The sequence below is a fragment of the Varroa jacobsoni genome, unplaced genomic scaffold (genome assembly GCF_002532875.2).
Source record: "Varroa jacobsoni isolate VJ856 unplaced genomic scaffold, vjacob_1.0 contig01291, whole genome shotgun sequence".
NCBI lineage: Eukaryota > Metazoa > Arthropoda > Arachnida > Mesostigmata > Varroidae > Varroa > Varroa jacobsoni.
The window spans coordinates 45,380-60,642 of NW_019214614.1; the positions used below are offsets into that span (position 1 = coordinate 45,380).

Here is a 15,263-nt window from a genome sequence, read left to right on the forward strand (position 1 = left end):
TGCTATCGGCGTCTGCCCTGCCCTGGCCTGACCAGCCGGCAATGGCGCGTCGCCCCACATTGTCCCGCCCCGCTCCACCTCGCCTAAGCACTACCAGTGATCGCGATGTTTCACAGCATTGTGCATGGCACAATGGTGATCTCGCGCGCTACTAACGTTCTCAGTAAGATACGGGGCCCGGGGGTATCTGTGTAGCTATGTTTGAAAGTATTTAAGGGGGATTGGATCAGGAAGAAAAAGAGGGTTCAAGGGAGGACAGCTATCGGCTACACTTTGCCGGAATTTAAGGAGGCGGCTGGTTGTAGCAACAAAGATTGCAGTAGAGGCGACGGCTGGTGAATTCACTAGTGTTCTAAAACGCTCTATCGAGTCCTCACATCGTCGGGATTTATGCACTGACGCAGCTGCTGTCGCTTCAGCCTGCGCTGAACCGAAGTTTCCCTTGCTTCTGGACAGAAGGAACGCAAGCCGAGCTAATCTTCATTTAATACCTATTATCTTCGTTTCGGCATTTTTCGCCATTTCATGCTGCTACTGCTGGCTGTTCTATACTGCTTTTGATGTTGAGCCCGTTTTCTGCACTCTGATGTCGAGCGACTGGTAAGAGTGCTGAAAGCGGTTTTAAGCTACGCCCGATACTGACGATGTGGTTATGGTCTGTGGATCTGTTTGAGTCTGCAACCACTGCTTGTTTTAGCTGTAAGCGCCAGAGCTGTTCGCTGGTTGGGGCACGCGATTCGTGGCTGGGGCGACCGGCTAGATAAGCAAACTGGTAAAGAAACGCGAAAGCAATAAGACAGAGTGAAAATGAGAGAGAGGGGCAAACGGCAGCTAAGACGAAAACCACTCGAACCACTTCGAAGATTGAAGATACTTTAAAAGCTCTTTATACAAGCCATGAACCCCGTTAGCAAAAAGACATCAAGCACATCTAGCGTTGAAGGTTCTAACTAAAGGACCTCGTCCTTCGTCAGGCCAAGATGACACAGCTGACGAAAAGTGAGGCTACGTCCATTCAGCTTAGTCGACATAAAGGCGAAAGAAGGCAACGAATAATCTGCATCGAGGCGCAGCGGAAGTGTAATTTTCGATAGACAGAGCCAGTAAGAAAAAACGAAGCGATGTGCTATCTGCTTAGTAGCTCGGTTATCTCGCACGGACCACTGGCTAGGCAAAGATACATTTTGACACGTACGAACGCGAACGCTGACAATAAGAAAAATATGGACAATGAGCAAATAAGATTAGCTTTAGAACTACATGTTTAGATTTGTGTCGGTGACTCTACTTACCCATAAAGTTCAACGTATTAAAAGTTATGTACCGGAACCTCTAATAAAGATATGACCCGGGTAGATAAATTCGAGATGCTGCTTCATGTTGCTTCTCTCCTCAATTAGAGACTACAAATGTAAAAATGCTTATGTTTACAAAGCTCGTTAACGAGATTTGCCAGATATCTTAAAGATGGCAGCAGGGGGCAATGAAGAACATGATCTCGACCACAGTTTCCCGCGCATCTGGGGTCCCTACATGTTCCAACAGGCTCGTGAAAGCCGGCTTTCCTGCAAAGCCTATTGTAGAACCGTGCACGGCAAAGCGAAAAACAACATGTACAGTTCGCCCTCTTGCTTCTTGTTTCTTATCAATTTGCACGAATTTTCCTAAGCTTGCTTCTGAAGACTTTCATAGTTGGCAACTTGGAGGGACGACGTGGGCCCTTAAATAGCAGCAACGAGCCGCCTAGGAGATTTACGAGGCAATTTCGAGTGTAGCCTCTGATTTTTTAAGGAGTAACTTTCGGCATATTGCTATCTTGTCTAAGTATGGATAGCGATCGGATATGAAAACCTCACTCAAGCTAGTAACTTGAAAAAGGTAGATATTTGATTTTTAGCTTTCAACATAATCCAGGTAAGGGCTTAGTTTTACGCACAGAAAAGCAGAACCATGTTCGGAGTGACAGTTAAGGATGCAACTGAGCAGAATCTGAAAAGCCATTTTACTACGGCAGCCCGAGATGCCAGTGCGTTAATGATCGGGGCTAGCCCACTGGGCACGGCTAGCAATGATGACCTTGATATTCCTACTACGCAAGCACCAGTATAGGTCGTTTCCCGGCCATTCAAAAAACTACAAGAGGAAAGCAGTGTCGTTAATAACCACGGGACATTTGAGGGTTGGGTCCCATTACTTAAAGCACTGAATCAATTCTGCCCTGTTACTATATATCGAGTGGATGACCAGTGTTAAGGTGACAGGCCATATACCTCGATATATATAAAAGTTTCGATAATATATATAGAAGTTCATTGACCTCATCCCGTTTGGCCGCACTGAGCGAATGTTTTTAGCGCATACATGCACACAAGTTACTGCGTAATGGCGTTTCGGTGGACCTGTTTAAAAAAGTATGGGTGGATGATGCCATTTCAGTAAAGTGTATACAAGGACAACCCATGTACCACCGCTGAGAATTTTTTCTGTAAAGAACAACATGTACGCTGACGTACAGATAGAAGTTTATAAGGCTGTTATTAATACATGCATATTTAGCGATGTAGAGAGACATGTTGGGAGTGTGTATAACTATATGGCTGTTTCTGGCACGATTTCAACCACACATGAGGGAGATAACATCTGTACTGGTGAAGCCCGTTAATTATTTAACTTAAAGACGTGTTTCGACCTGTTGATTTAAAAACTTGATGTGTGCAGAGGTCTACCGTAGTTGGCCGCGTAATAAGACTAATGATGCAAAGAACTTGATACTAAAGTTATCTGCATCATTAGTGAAGACATTGCCAATCGACAGTTTATTATTTAAAGAATTTCATTTGTAATCGTTAAAAATGAAGTTATCATATGCATTTTTATATCTAAGCATCGATCTGAATAGTGAAAAAAACGTCACTTACGCCATTGTTTAAATGGAAAATATCAGAATTATAAGCAATTTTCTTATGGCCTTCATATTCTAGGTTAGGGATTTTTTGGCGGTGAATACGAGGCCGTTCGAATTCTGTTACCTCATTACTAAAAAAAAAAATACACATATATTCTTTCTTTAAAGACTCGGTTAATCTCTAAAGTCTTGAAATTCTCCATATCGATTGAAAGGTTAATAAACACTGACAAATAGTTCAATCAGCTTTTATAATCGTATCTCAAATAGTGCACCATATACCGCAAAACCAATACACAAATTCTATGATACCCAAATTTTTGCCTATATAAAATTCGTTAAAACCATTAAAACGATAAAGCCAAGTTCAGAAAGTTCCACACCGCTTGTCTGTCTCCGCGGGACGCTTACAGGGGCACTATGCATGTTGCGGGTACGCATGTGTCGTCAGCAGTACGTGACAAATCGTTACAAGTCGTTCGGAAGTACGGTTGAGTTTCCTACACGCCAATTTACCTGGCCTGCTTCTGTACCCGCTGCTCTTTACAGGATTTCCTATTTTGCCTGCTTTAAACATTGGGCCACGCAAGGCAAATGTCAATCACCGGGAGAACGTCCCAGCTAGAGGGACGAGGCCCAGCCACGTTGACGCCATCTTGGTGACGTGCACTGCTGAATAAGCGGTTTGTGCACTTCAGTGGTTACAAAACCAACTGTATGGAATGCCCAAAACGCCTCGTTTGTTCAGTGGAGCCGATCGGCAGGTTTGGCTCACTTCATGGCCTCATCGCATCGGTCTATCAGTGATCGCAAACCATTGCTTACTCATAGGCCAACAATATATGCTGGCATTGTTCTCTCCAACGTAAAAGCGGACTCTTCTATTGTTCCATCGATACGTATATAAAAGTTACATCACAAGTTAGTTTGTAATAAATATGTAAGGTTGCTTAACAAATGGTTTTTTGTGTGTGGCAACTGTGACCGCGCGAACCCACTGGAGCTCCTCTCATTTGCTATTTCAACTCGAACGAGTGATCGTGCAAATGGATTGAAGTGATTTGTTTTGTACCCCGGCAACATGCGCCTGTCATAGCACAATTCCGTTATAAATCATGAGACTCATTATAAATATTGCCCTAATACATGACATGTAAGGTCATAGGACATGTAAGTCAAGGATTATTAAACCAGTTTCTAGTTATTGGTTTATATGTAACATAACAATGATACCCTACTGAACATCGGCAGGATAATCTTGAAAAGGTCCTTGGCATAGGTAACTGTCTGATCATTGCACAGTAGATTGTCAATCGAAAATAACACTTTCCTATCTATCGAATTGATCCATAGAGATCGTATCTGACAATGTTTCACTAAGATTAATCAACGGAACAGCTGACGACCGCCCTTAGCCGTGCCGATGCTATTAGTACATTCTGTTCATTTACACTGTGTGTGGCTATCGTTTGAGCACCAGCTACCTGTATAACTATTATTTGAAATACACCACGCTACGTTTCTATCATTGTCGACGCGGTGAAACTTACGTGCTCTCCCAAAACTGTATGTAGTCATACCGAGCAACAGTACAATTATCCAAAGGTTTTATTCACGCACAGCCCGTTCCCAACAGCGTTCAGCCGGGCCAAACGTTCAACGAGATCAAATAAACTTTTCGCTGCCCTGCCTTATTCTTTCCCAGACCAATTCTTACCACCCCCAAGCGAGCCAGTCGATTCTCATTTTGGCGCTGAACTAGCGACCCGTTTCATACCTTGCTTCGCTTTTACTCACCCTGCCGACGATCCTTTCTGACGAGAAAGTCATAATCCCTTTGCTCGTTATTATGACGCCGCTTCGAACCGACCTAGTCAATCCACACCCCATCTGAGTAGACAGGAACGGCATCCGTTCCGCATAGTCGGTTATATGAAGATTCTTTTCTGCTTTCGTTCCCTTCTAAACATACACGGAGACATAGACACTAAAAAAGGCAGACACCTCCCAACTCAGCGCAGACACTCCTGAACGGTAGCGGGGTTCGCGCACATTGACTATTCGCAGTTTGCCTACCACCCATCCGAGTATTCGTCGCTTGTGCCGCTGCGGCGGCCGTCTTTCTGTGCCACGCCAAGTCTATTTCTATTCACTAGAAGCGGTAGAAGCAGGGTCCGTCGCAGGCGGCCGGATCCGCCCACACTTCATCTCCCCTGCGCCCCCCAGCGGCATCCCCGTAAGATCCCCGTGGTAGATCATGGCAATGGTACTATCCATGGTGAATGAATGTGTATAGTAGTGTACTTGACGAAGGAGGAGGTTCCCGGGTGTCAGGGGTTCTGGGATAGCAGCCCAGCCAAGCGGGGTCTGCACCAGAGGCGGCGGCGGCAGCGGTGTCTTCATCGACTGCATCTTGTGGGCTTGGAGCCAGCGGTAGAAATATTTGGGCAGGAGAGTCTAAAGTCCTAATACATTCACTATTTCTCGTTGTTCGTCCTTTTCTGTTTTGCTCTCGTCTTTTTTTCAATTCACGTTCCTGGTATTCTTTTTATTCATTACCCGTTTTTTGGGTAAACTGAAAAGACTGATGACTATATGGGTGGCTGAATAAGTGTTCGACTTTCCGTTTACTGTTGTAATAGTATTAAATATTATCTGGAAATGAAAATAAGATTTGATGGTTAAACGTTTATGAGTACTGTTTTGCGGTAGTTCATTGTCAGCATGTTTAATTGCGTTAGAGATTGCCGTAAATAAACCATTCCTGAATGGAGACATACACCTTTGAGTTCAGGTGCTGGATAGAGGGTTAACCGCGGCATTTATACCTGATTAAGTAAAAGTGAAAAAAGGCTGGGTTTTTTTTTCAAAGTAAATTTAAATGTATACCTTATCAATATATCCCTGCTACGTAGAAAGTATTACTCAGACTATCCTAAAGGTGAAATAGTCAAGTTATAATTAATACTAGTTTACAAAATCGATCACCTCGGAGATAACTTATATTTCTTTGCCAATAACCATGCGATACCATAGCTGTAAGTACTACGTAGTTAGCATATGAATATTGCTTTGCTGATTTCCAACTCAATAGCTATTCGATAAAATACAAGTATAATACTTAGATGGCTCAAACAGTAGTATATTTTTAAATTTTCCTGAATAAACAAATCCAATTACTGAAATTTTATTAAATTATTAGCCCTGAAAAACTCCAAATATTTAGCATTTCCTTTCAAAAGAAAACGTTTTCTTGTCAGAAGAAAACGAAGCTTTCCCTAACCTTGTCTGATTCCTGCTAGTTTCATCTGATTCTTTAATTGAATGAAAGCTATTGGTGAGCTAACGATGATGACGCGATCGTGCTCATTTCACGAACCGGTAACTAGATGAACATTACTCGCTTTGCCCAGACCCTATGCTCAGATGAGTCTTGTGATCCAGCCCCGCGAACAATTTTGGTCTTATCGATTAAATGCTTCCCATACATGCATTACTATATATAACATAGGTGTACCTTTAGAAAATAGTTGAATCGAAGTCGAAACGCACGTACATCAACAAAAGCGCGTTGATGCGACGGGCACGAGAGAGACTTCTTTACTACGAGGTATATACTCCGGAGAACATAGATAGCGCGAAGCAAGAAGCCACAAGCGACGACAAAGGCACAAGGTAAGCCTTAATGTATATCTTATGTTCACCATGTCATAGGTACGGGTAGGAGTCCTTAACGGGATCCTGCCGCTGCTCTGTTTCCCAATAACCATTCTGCTGCCGCTCACTCGATTCTGTTTCCTTCAGTAGCTTCAACACAGAGCAGTACGAAAACAGAACACTCTTTCAACTGACTACGCACACTTCCCAGTCGCGTAAGGGAAAGTATCAACTGGGGTATCAGAGGAAACCAGAGTTGGAGAAATACACGCTGACTTCGTAAGCGCCCAACGCTCGCTTCAGTGGAAGTCTGTGTCGCAGTAGCACAGGCGGCATTAACAGACAAGCGAAATCCACTGGCTTAAAAACGAACTAATCGTAGCTCCTAGCTAGCTAGTGACTACCATGGCCGCAGGCCGAATCGGCTGCTCAGGGGATGGGAACTCGACCGTTCTGCGCGTCGTGGTTTCAACGCTGGCCAGAGTTCTTGTCAAGTGGTATCGGTGCTGCTAATGATGGAAATAATGCTGGTGAACGGTTCAGAACAGGGCATTAGCATCGCGTTGCACATAGCAGAGCAGTGCTATATTAAGCTGGACGGTAGAGAGTGCGTTCATGAGTATCCTGTATGAAAGAAGGATGCTCAAGAGTAGCAACGAAGCTTACGGATAATAGAACAGAAAAAGGACGGCCGAGACTGATAGATGACAAACAGCAAATGGAAAAAGCATGGACAGGATACTGTAGAAGGGATAGGCACACTGTAGAACGCCAAGTTCAGGACAGGGCGGAGCAGCGCACGGACAGGAGCAGGACCGTCTAAGGCACGCGGACATGAACGAAGTTTAAAACCGCTCATTAGCCAACGGCATGGAAGCAGATAATGGCACGTGGTTTTCTAGCTTAATCAGTGCCAACGGTCTCGAAGCTGCTGTCTTTATCGAACCATGTTTCATAGCCGAGTAAATAATTATAGCTTCCATCGAATGACTGGCCTTTGTTGTCCATGAAATAAGCCTTCGGATATGATCCGTTGGTATTTTGTCACCTTTGACTATAAAGGACAAAGTCCAAATTTGCGTGCCGTCAAGCAAATTTCGTGAGTATCATCTGTGAATGTAAAAAAAAAATGTCATCAATTAAATGTACGAAGAAATAAAAAAGTGATGCCAGGCAGATTTTCCTGGTACAGCAATCAATATCTTTCTTTAAAGCAAACGTTGACGAGTGCGCATTCACAAAATATCTCAGGGTAGCCCAGTATTCTCAGACGATTATCGCCGACTAATTCTTTCTATGAAGATCCCTGCTAAACGACGTTCATTAGCCCTTTATAGCCAGTACTTTGATAACCAAATACTTGACATTCTGGCGTTTATCTGCTACGTATTGTTCTTACTACATGTATCTTCTACGTATATTCTTCCTAGGTGTATACCTAAAATCTACCTGAAAACAGCCATCGTGCCTATAACAGATTCCTACTACATGGCACTAAATGATGGTAAGGTCGAACTAGTTTTAACCTGCATGTAAGTGAATGTGTGTAGGTGTGTTCGCTATTATGTTTGTCACAGTTTGTTTCGATTTTCAACTGGTCAGTTATTATCTATTCGATCCCTGTTTGGATGCTAAGGGAGCTTTAGAACTCTGAGGATCTGCAGTTCAATCTGTACCCCTAGGTCAGTCAATTTCCATGCATAGGCCATTATCAGAAGCCATTCTTACACACCATTAGTAGCAATAGTTCGACTCGTTCTTAGATGCACAAGGACGGAGTGTGCTCCTGATTTGGAAATCAGCGCTAATCGCTAGAATAAGATGGTACACCTACCACCACTATTGCCGCCGCTGTTACCACGACTGTTTCTGCTTCACTATGAAATCCAGCAGGAGATTATTGGCATTATCTTCTTAAAATAATATCCCACCGCACCCCCACCCGTCTTTGTAGCTAATAAAAGCGGATCGCTTCGAGTTGCTACCTGATAAGAAAGAGAGGGATTATAGGATACTGCTCAAGTATTTTTTGTTAGTGGCATGATAAAGACTAAAAAAACAGTGATAAACTCTCGTCTACGTAACTTAGTGAAAGGACAGGGCCTGAGCCGGCGAAAAGCTCGCTGCCCGCTCGTTTACGATGACAAAACATCATATACGGTTATATCTTTCTCCAGGCAGAAATAGCTGCACCGATTTAACTGATAACGTTCTCGTTTTAACCCCCGTTCACTAGCTTGGCCCAAGGAAGAGGAAATCAGTTGTGCGGCATGAGATGCCATGGGCAGCGGAACGATAACAATGCCATTCGTTCCTTAGAGATGTTGTGTCACCGCTGCCCGTTCTCTTTAAATATCGTTTAGTAAATTCGTTTGTCGTTAAAAATATCGTTGAAATGTCCTTAAATATCGAGGTGATAGCTCAAGGTAAAATTCTCTGAGAGCATTTTCCGCGGCATCGAACGAAATTACAAGACTGTAATGAGGCGGAAGTCTGATACTTTGCGTTACCCTTTCTCCTACTTTTGCGTATTCTCCTACTTTGTCCAATGTCCTTTTACTTCTCTTTTTGTTTGGTATCATTTAATTCAACGAGCGGACCGCAAGCGATGCCACGCGATTCACAATTTGTCCTTATACGGTTTAGCTATATGACGCCAAATTCAACAAGCTGACACATTGCATCGTTCAGGAGTAGCATGGACTATGTCCTAGACCTGATCAGAGGCTCCAAGCGTAGACAGCCACCAGTTTCTCCAACACAGGAACGGGTTGGACAGCGATGGCGTGAAGGGACCTGATAATGCCTTGTTACAAGACCAGATAACATGAAGGACTTGGGTTTAAGACTTTGACAATATCCAATAATGTGTTAACGGAGTAGAGGCTGATATGGAAAGAACTGCGAGTAAACGGGATGCTTGGTCAGGACGGGTCGATACCGCATATCTCATTGGGGAACGGAACATTCGCGTGCTATCGTATTCTATGAATGAAATGGCTGTCTCGAACAATACTGTTTCTAAGCAGGAATGGCCCTTACTGCTGGGTCGTCTTCGACGATCTTTTGTGAACCTCGCTCAATTCACGTCCTCCAGATGAAGGGTTTCCATTTCCGGTCGTCGCGTGTGGATGGATAGTCAGCACCAGCAGTACAAGTAAGGGAGCAGAGGAAGCAACCCAGCAGTTGCTCTTCTTAGCTAGAGGAATTTGCCATGAATTAGTCCTTCGTCGGTCGTTGCAGGTCGTGTGCAGCTTGAAGAAACTTATTAATAGTAAGGGGTCTTAGGCGGATGAACAAATTGAAGGTCGGTTGATTGTGAATTGCAAGCACACTAAACACTGAGCAAAAGAGAAGGGGTGTTGATTGTGAGCAGGGATTGCTTCTCGTCTTTCCTGTTCTGCCCTTTTAATCCTTGCCGCGCCTTGTTAGTTCTAAGTTCTTGCATATGTTCATGCAGGCGACTTGCCCATATTATTATATTTGGCGTCACGAAAAGCGTCAGTTAAACCATCAAACGCCTTTGCGCACATGTGTCAGTCGCCGGGTCAGCCTGTTCTAAGAGGACAGGGAAGGAGTATCCTCTTGTGCTTCGTTCTGCAGCGTGACGGGTCATACAACACACGCCAATAAATACAAAGTGGCATTGTAAGCCAGGTATTTTACCCCTATTGAAATCTCTTGGCATGAGTTTTCAGTATCATTGAGATCATTTGAGTGAAGATCTCAGCAACGATAACTCATGATTATAGTTGAGCGCTTTTCCTTTGTACCTAGTCAGTAGGAAATTCGCAAATTCTTGTTAGAGTATTCAAATATGCCATAGTTAAGATTTAATCGGGGCGGGACATTTACTCAGTGAAAGCAATAACCTAGATAATCATTTATTGATTAGACATTGTTCTGCAAAATATGTTAAGCAAGCATTTTATGCAAAGTTGATCTGAACATAAAATCACATCTTATCATCACACTGGAATAAGCATGGCAACATCAAACTTCAGAGAACAACCTTGAAATACAGGATTATGCTGTAGAGAGAAATACAACATTTATTGCATTATATGACGACATTTGACTATAAAATATTAAGAAAATAGTCCTAATGTAAGCTAAAAGGTAGCCAAGCTTCTCTAAATGTGCTGAGTAAGCTCATGAAATATTATCTTCAATGAAACAAATCTACTTTGGTAGTTAGTCTATACAACGGAGTACAATTAAGGAAGTACAAATGTTCCGGAGTATCTGCAAGAAATCCGTAGTAGCGCGGTGGGTAACGTGGTGTTCGACAAATTGAAAGACAAGCGGCCATCTGGGTTCGAATCAAACGACGGACGTTTCGTATCGTGCTAAGAACCAGCCATCTATTTAATTGCCGGACATAAGATATGAGAAACGGTAAAGCCAACGCATTAACATGTAGCTGCTCTGCATCTTTATCAATAGCTACGCATAGCATACAGCGGGTCTTCTCATGCGAAGCTATTGGCGTATCATATCTTATTTTCAGCACAGAGAAGACAATATAATTAGGTGATCTCCCCTATTTACATTCATGCACATTATGGATGAGAAAAGATACCCGGCTATGCATAGTAATTACCATAATAACATCGATTTAATGAATGCACCAATCAATATGAAGTTTTAAGGCAAAGGGCAAACATAGACGCTATTGTTGAGGATCTTTCGAAACGCGCTGATAGCCACTTCTGTGACTTGGACGAGCCCGTATTTTACATTCCTTGAACAAGCCGAGACTTTCTATACACCTTGCCTTATACTGATTTCAATTTGAGGGCCGTCAGAGTATTCGAGGTCTTCAATTGCATTTATTAACTAAATCACTTGTCACCTGGATGTGTAACTGTCTCGAAAACTGACCTTTTCGAAATTAAAAACGTTTTGCTGCTTGCTTGCTTGGACGATGCAAACGTCTGGCCTCGGAACAATTTTATTTCTCATGTTTACTCGAGAGTTAAATGTTTGGACGCCCTGTCCAATAAAGAATAGGCCATATGCCGACGATCCTCCGAGTGTATAAATTTTCTGACACTGTTAGAAAAAGATTAACGTTACAAATGGCTTTAGATATGTGGTTCGATAGTGTGAACAAAGCTAACTAATAATATTTCATCACAATATATTGTCCTGCACTCAGCATATAAGTGGTCATGCGTTTAATTGAAATAGAGGAGTTTTCGCGGTTAAGTCAGGAAGAAATACTCTTGTTTTTGTAACACTCACTTTGGATTTCAGCTTAGCCCTATTACACTGACGGTTCAGTATGCGTTCCTTTTGTGATACTGCTTCCCTGTCCTATCATTAAAAAACATTAATCTTTGAGGTTTACTTTTCCTGCACCATATTTACTGCGATGAAGCTCGATGGCCCTACCTGGACCGACATGTCGGAGATATTGAGCGGGTACAGTTCAAATTTAGTTGGCGCATGACACGAAAATCGTATTTTAACCTGCGTCTGGATGTTCTCAGGAAAAAGCTAGCTATAGCATTTATTGCAATGGCTAGAACATGAATAAAATTCATTAGGTACTTAATCTAAAAATATACAATACAGGCACCTGCTTTCGTGTTATCCCTCACACAACAAAGGCCTTCTTAACAAACCGGTGTGATTTTATTTTACTGAATACTAGGACTGCTTGTCCAGTTGACTTCTACGATGAACAACGCGGCCTGCCGAAAGGGATGAGCTCCATCTAATCGTATCAGGTCGTCCAGACAACCTTCGAAAATGAATAGACTTTTTGGACTTCTTGGTGTCTGATAAGAATAAAAGATACTTCCTAGTACGTATCTCTAGAATTACTCTTTGTTGGTTCCCACTACTGCAAAAAAAGGCCTAGGTATATCCCCTCTAAGTTCTGGTTAAGTAACGTGATGATTTCGTGACGGCTAGCTATGTTTATATCTAATTTATCTTCTGATTACTTTCCACATTTATAGTTGCTTCCATAAAACCGCTAGAAATAACCAAGATAATTAAAACAATGTAGGTTTTTCTGAACTGTGGATATTATTTATTTATCCGCTTTTTTTTTTTTTAGTGTGAATAACGAATATTTACAATCGAACATCGGGAATCGATTCTTTCTTTTACTCACTTCAGAGGGCCGCATCTCCCATCCAAGCATCGTCATTGTATATCAGTTTCAGCATTCTCGTCGTCGCCATCTTCATTTAGGGCTACTTTCCTTCGTTGTTTCGTCTTCCAAGTAATACTGGCTTTGTTGTACGCAATACGGTGAAATTCGGTGAAGGAAAGGCCAGGAAATAACTGACAAAGCCTTGTACAACTTCGTACCTCGTACTTCTCTGCCATCCCCACTTCAACTCACAAATCGTTATTATCACCTACCGTAATCTTTTTTTAAATCCTTGTTTTTGCCCGTTCGTATTAACACCTTATATCAACTTGCCTATATCTCATTTAGCTTATCATAGGTATACAATCACATCCTTGATGGACTAGCATGTATGTCTGGTGCATTCGCAATGCAGTATGCGGTACTACGACTGATCCAATAAAGGTCTTTGCTGCTATGCAGTTGTCGTCCACGTTCTAGTTGTAACTTCTTTTCCCAGTTCACTACGTTCGTTTCGATTTACTCATTAATGATGTTACTGCAAATCTACGCCTGTCCCCTTACAGATAGGCTGGAATCTACTATCTACACACTTGGATCCTGCTGCGTAAGTGTATTTTCGTGTACTTGTTTATTGCTGATTTTTAGCGTATCACAAGTTCGGCGCTGAGACCGTCCGAGGGCATACGGGCTTTTTTGTCGTAAAATATTCAACCCGGGCAAAAATTCCCAAATCTGCATCATATCACTCACAGGTCACAAAACGAGACTTTTTATAAATAAATCATTTCATTTTTTATCATTTCGTTACGCGTGGCAATAAAAACTTGCTAAACATTGGAAGGCTTGATAGATCGTGTGGTCGGTACCCCTCGAAACGTCTCCTGTGTCTGGTGCGATGCAATCAACTTAATACACATATATCATATTTATCTAGAATCAGTAAGACTACCACAATAAAACTCAATCAATCGCTTGTGCCTCCCCCTTGTTGCCCAATCATCTACTGATATCGCATTCCGTATCGTTTGCCCTTTCTCTGGACCCCCAGCTCACCCTATGCATGCATACATACATACATACATACATACATATATTGAATGTTTCTGTGGAACATTACAATTCGCCGCGGTCACCAGAATGGCAATACGGGAAAAAAGCCTGCCGTGTGCCTGTCATTATTTGGAATGACTATTACATGATATATCGTTGTGGTACGCATCAACTTCTGTGCTCTCGTTGTTCGATTTCGTCTTCGGGGACGAGCGGTGCATTTCCGAAGAACTTGTTTATTACGTGGTAATAATAAATTGCTTTTTATTCGATTGCCAATCCTTATTGCTGCATTAAATTTCTTTACATAGTAAACAATGCAACAATCAGTCGATTGGTTTATTTTCCGTTCCCGTTCTGTGGGGATTCAGTGGTTATCAGCCGATTTTTCCCTGTCTCCCACAACGTTTTCCATCATACTTCTTATCTGTACATGAAGGGCAAATTGTTTGGGTATTAAGATGTAACTACAACATTTGCACGGGCGAGTACCCAAACTTAATAGAACTTGAAACAAGACAGTATTCAAACATTATTTAGAATCGAATACAAACATATTTGGAGTGTACAATTCACGTAAATCGGACAAATGTTTAGTTACACTAATGATATTTGGTAAATTATTTTTCAAAAAAAAAAAAAAAAAAAAGGCGGTGAACTAATGGTACGTACTCGCTCACGTCATAGTCGGTTTCCAGACGGATCTTTCACCGGTGTATAATAGTTCTTATCGCTCTACAAACAACCATTTCTTTCTTCTTGCTTTTTTTGCTCAGCCGGCAACTGCCTATTAATGATCCTTCAACGGATATCTTTCCTCCGACAAGACTTCGTGGTCCTAGCTCAATACTTACAGGTAACACCCATCTATTGTTCACACCGATAACTGTATTGATTCAGCTATTTATTTTTATTCAAATTCAAACTTATTCTGTCAATTTTCTTGATGAAATTAAATTTATTGACCACCCCACGGTTTTTCGCCTGATATTCCATTGACCATTTTCACGATGCTATGGCTCCTCGTCTCGTTCAGTTCGACAATCAGATTGTTATATCTCTATATACAGATGCGATTTACAGTTGTTGACAGTCTCTATCTAAACTTTTGCCACCATCTACTACCTAGATGTGTGAATCTGCTATCGAACTGCCCGCGGCACAAGGTCTGTCGTGACGATCGCCGTCACACCCTCGCCGATGTCGACTTCGTATATTTTTAGGCACTACTACTTGTTGATGGAAACACACCTGGGTGTCGAGAAAAGGGTCGAAAACGCCGATCCTGCAGGAGATGCCCAGGCCGACCATGCCTAAACGGGCTAAGTGGCCAAGCACATGTTCATATCAGTGGAACACCTAGTCAATTCCCAATGCTGTTTGTTTAGCTTTAAGCAATGGCACAGTAGAACCTTTGAACAAACGTAAAGGATACTTGGCAATTCTGACGGATCTGGTTCTGGCCAGCCATTCCGCGATGCTTTGGCAAAAACAGCGTCGATATTTCTGTTGTTTTCATCGTCATTGTTGCTGACTTTT

At 42.3% G+C, this 15,263-nt stretch overlaps 1 long non-coding RNA gene across 2 annotated transcripts; it reads left to right on the plus strand.

Moving 5' to 3' along the window:
- The first annotated feature begins 6,178 nt into the window (after positions 1-6,178).
- Positions 6,179-7,755, plus strand: LOC147751919 (uncharacterized). 2 transcript variants are annotated; one of them, XR_015315541.1, is made up of 2 exons: positions 6,179-6,580; positions 6,710-7,755. It is a non-coding gene; the product is annotated as an uncharacterized LOC147751919 (long non-coding RNA). The 2 variants fall into 2 exon arrangements; XR_015315540.1 differs by having other exon boundaries at positions 6,713-7,755.
- Positions 7,756-15,263: the final 7,508 nt, after the last annotated feature.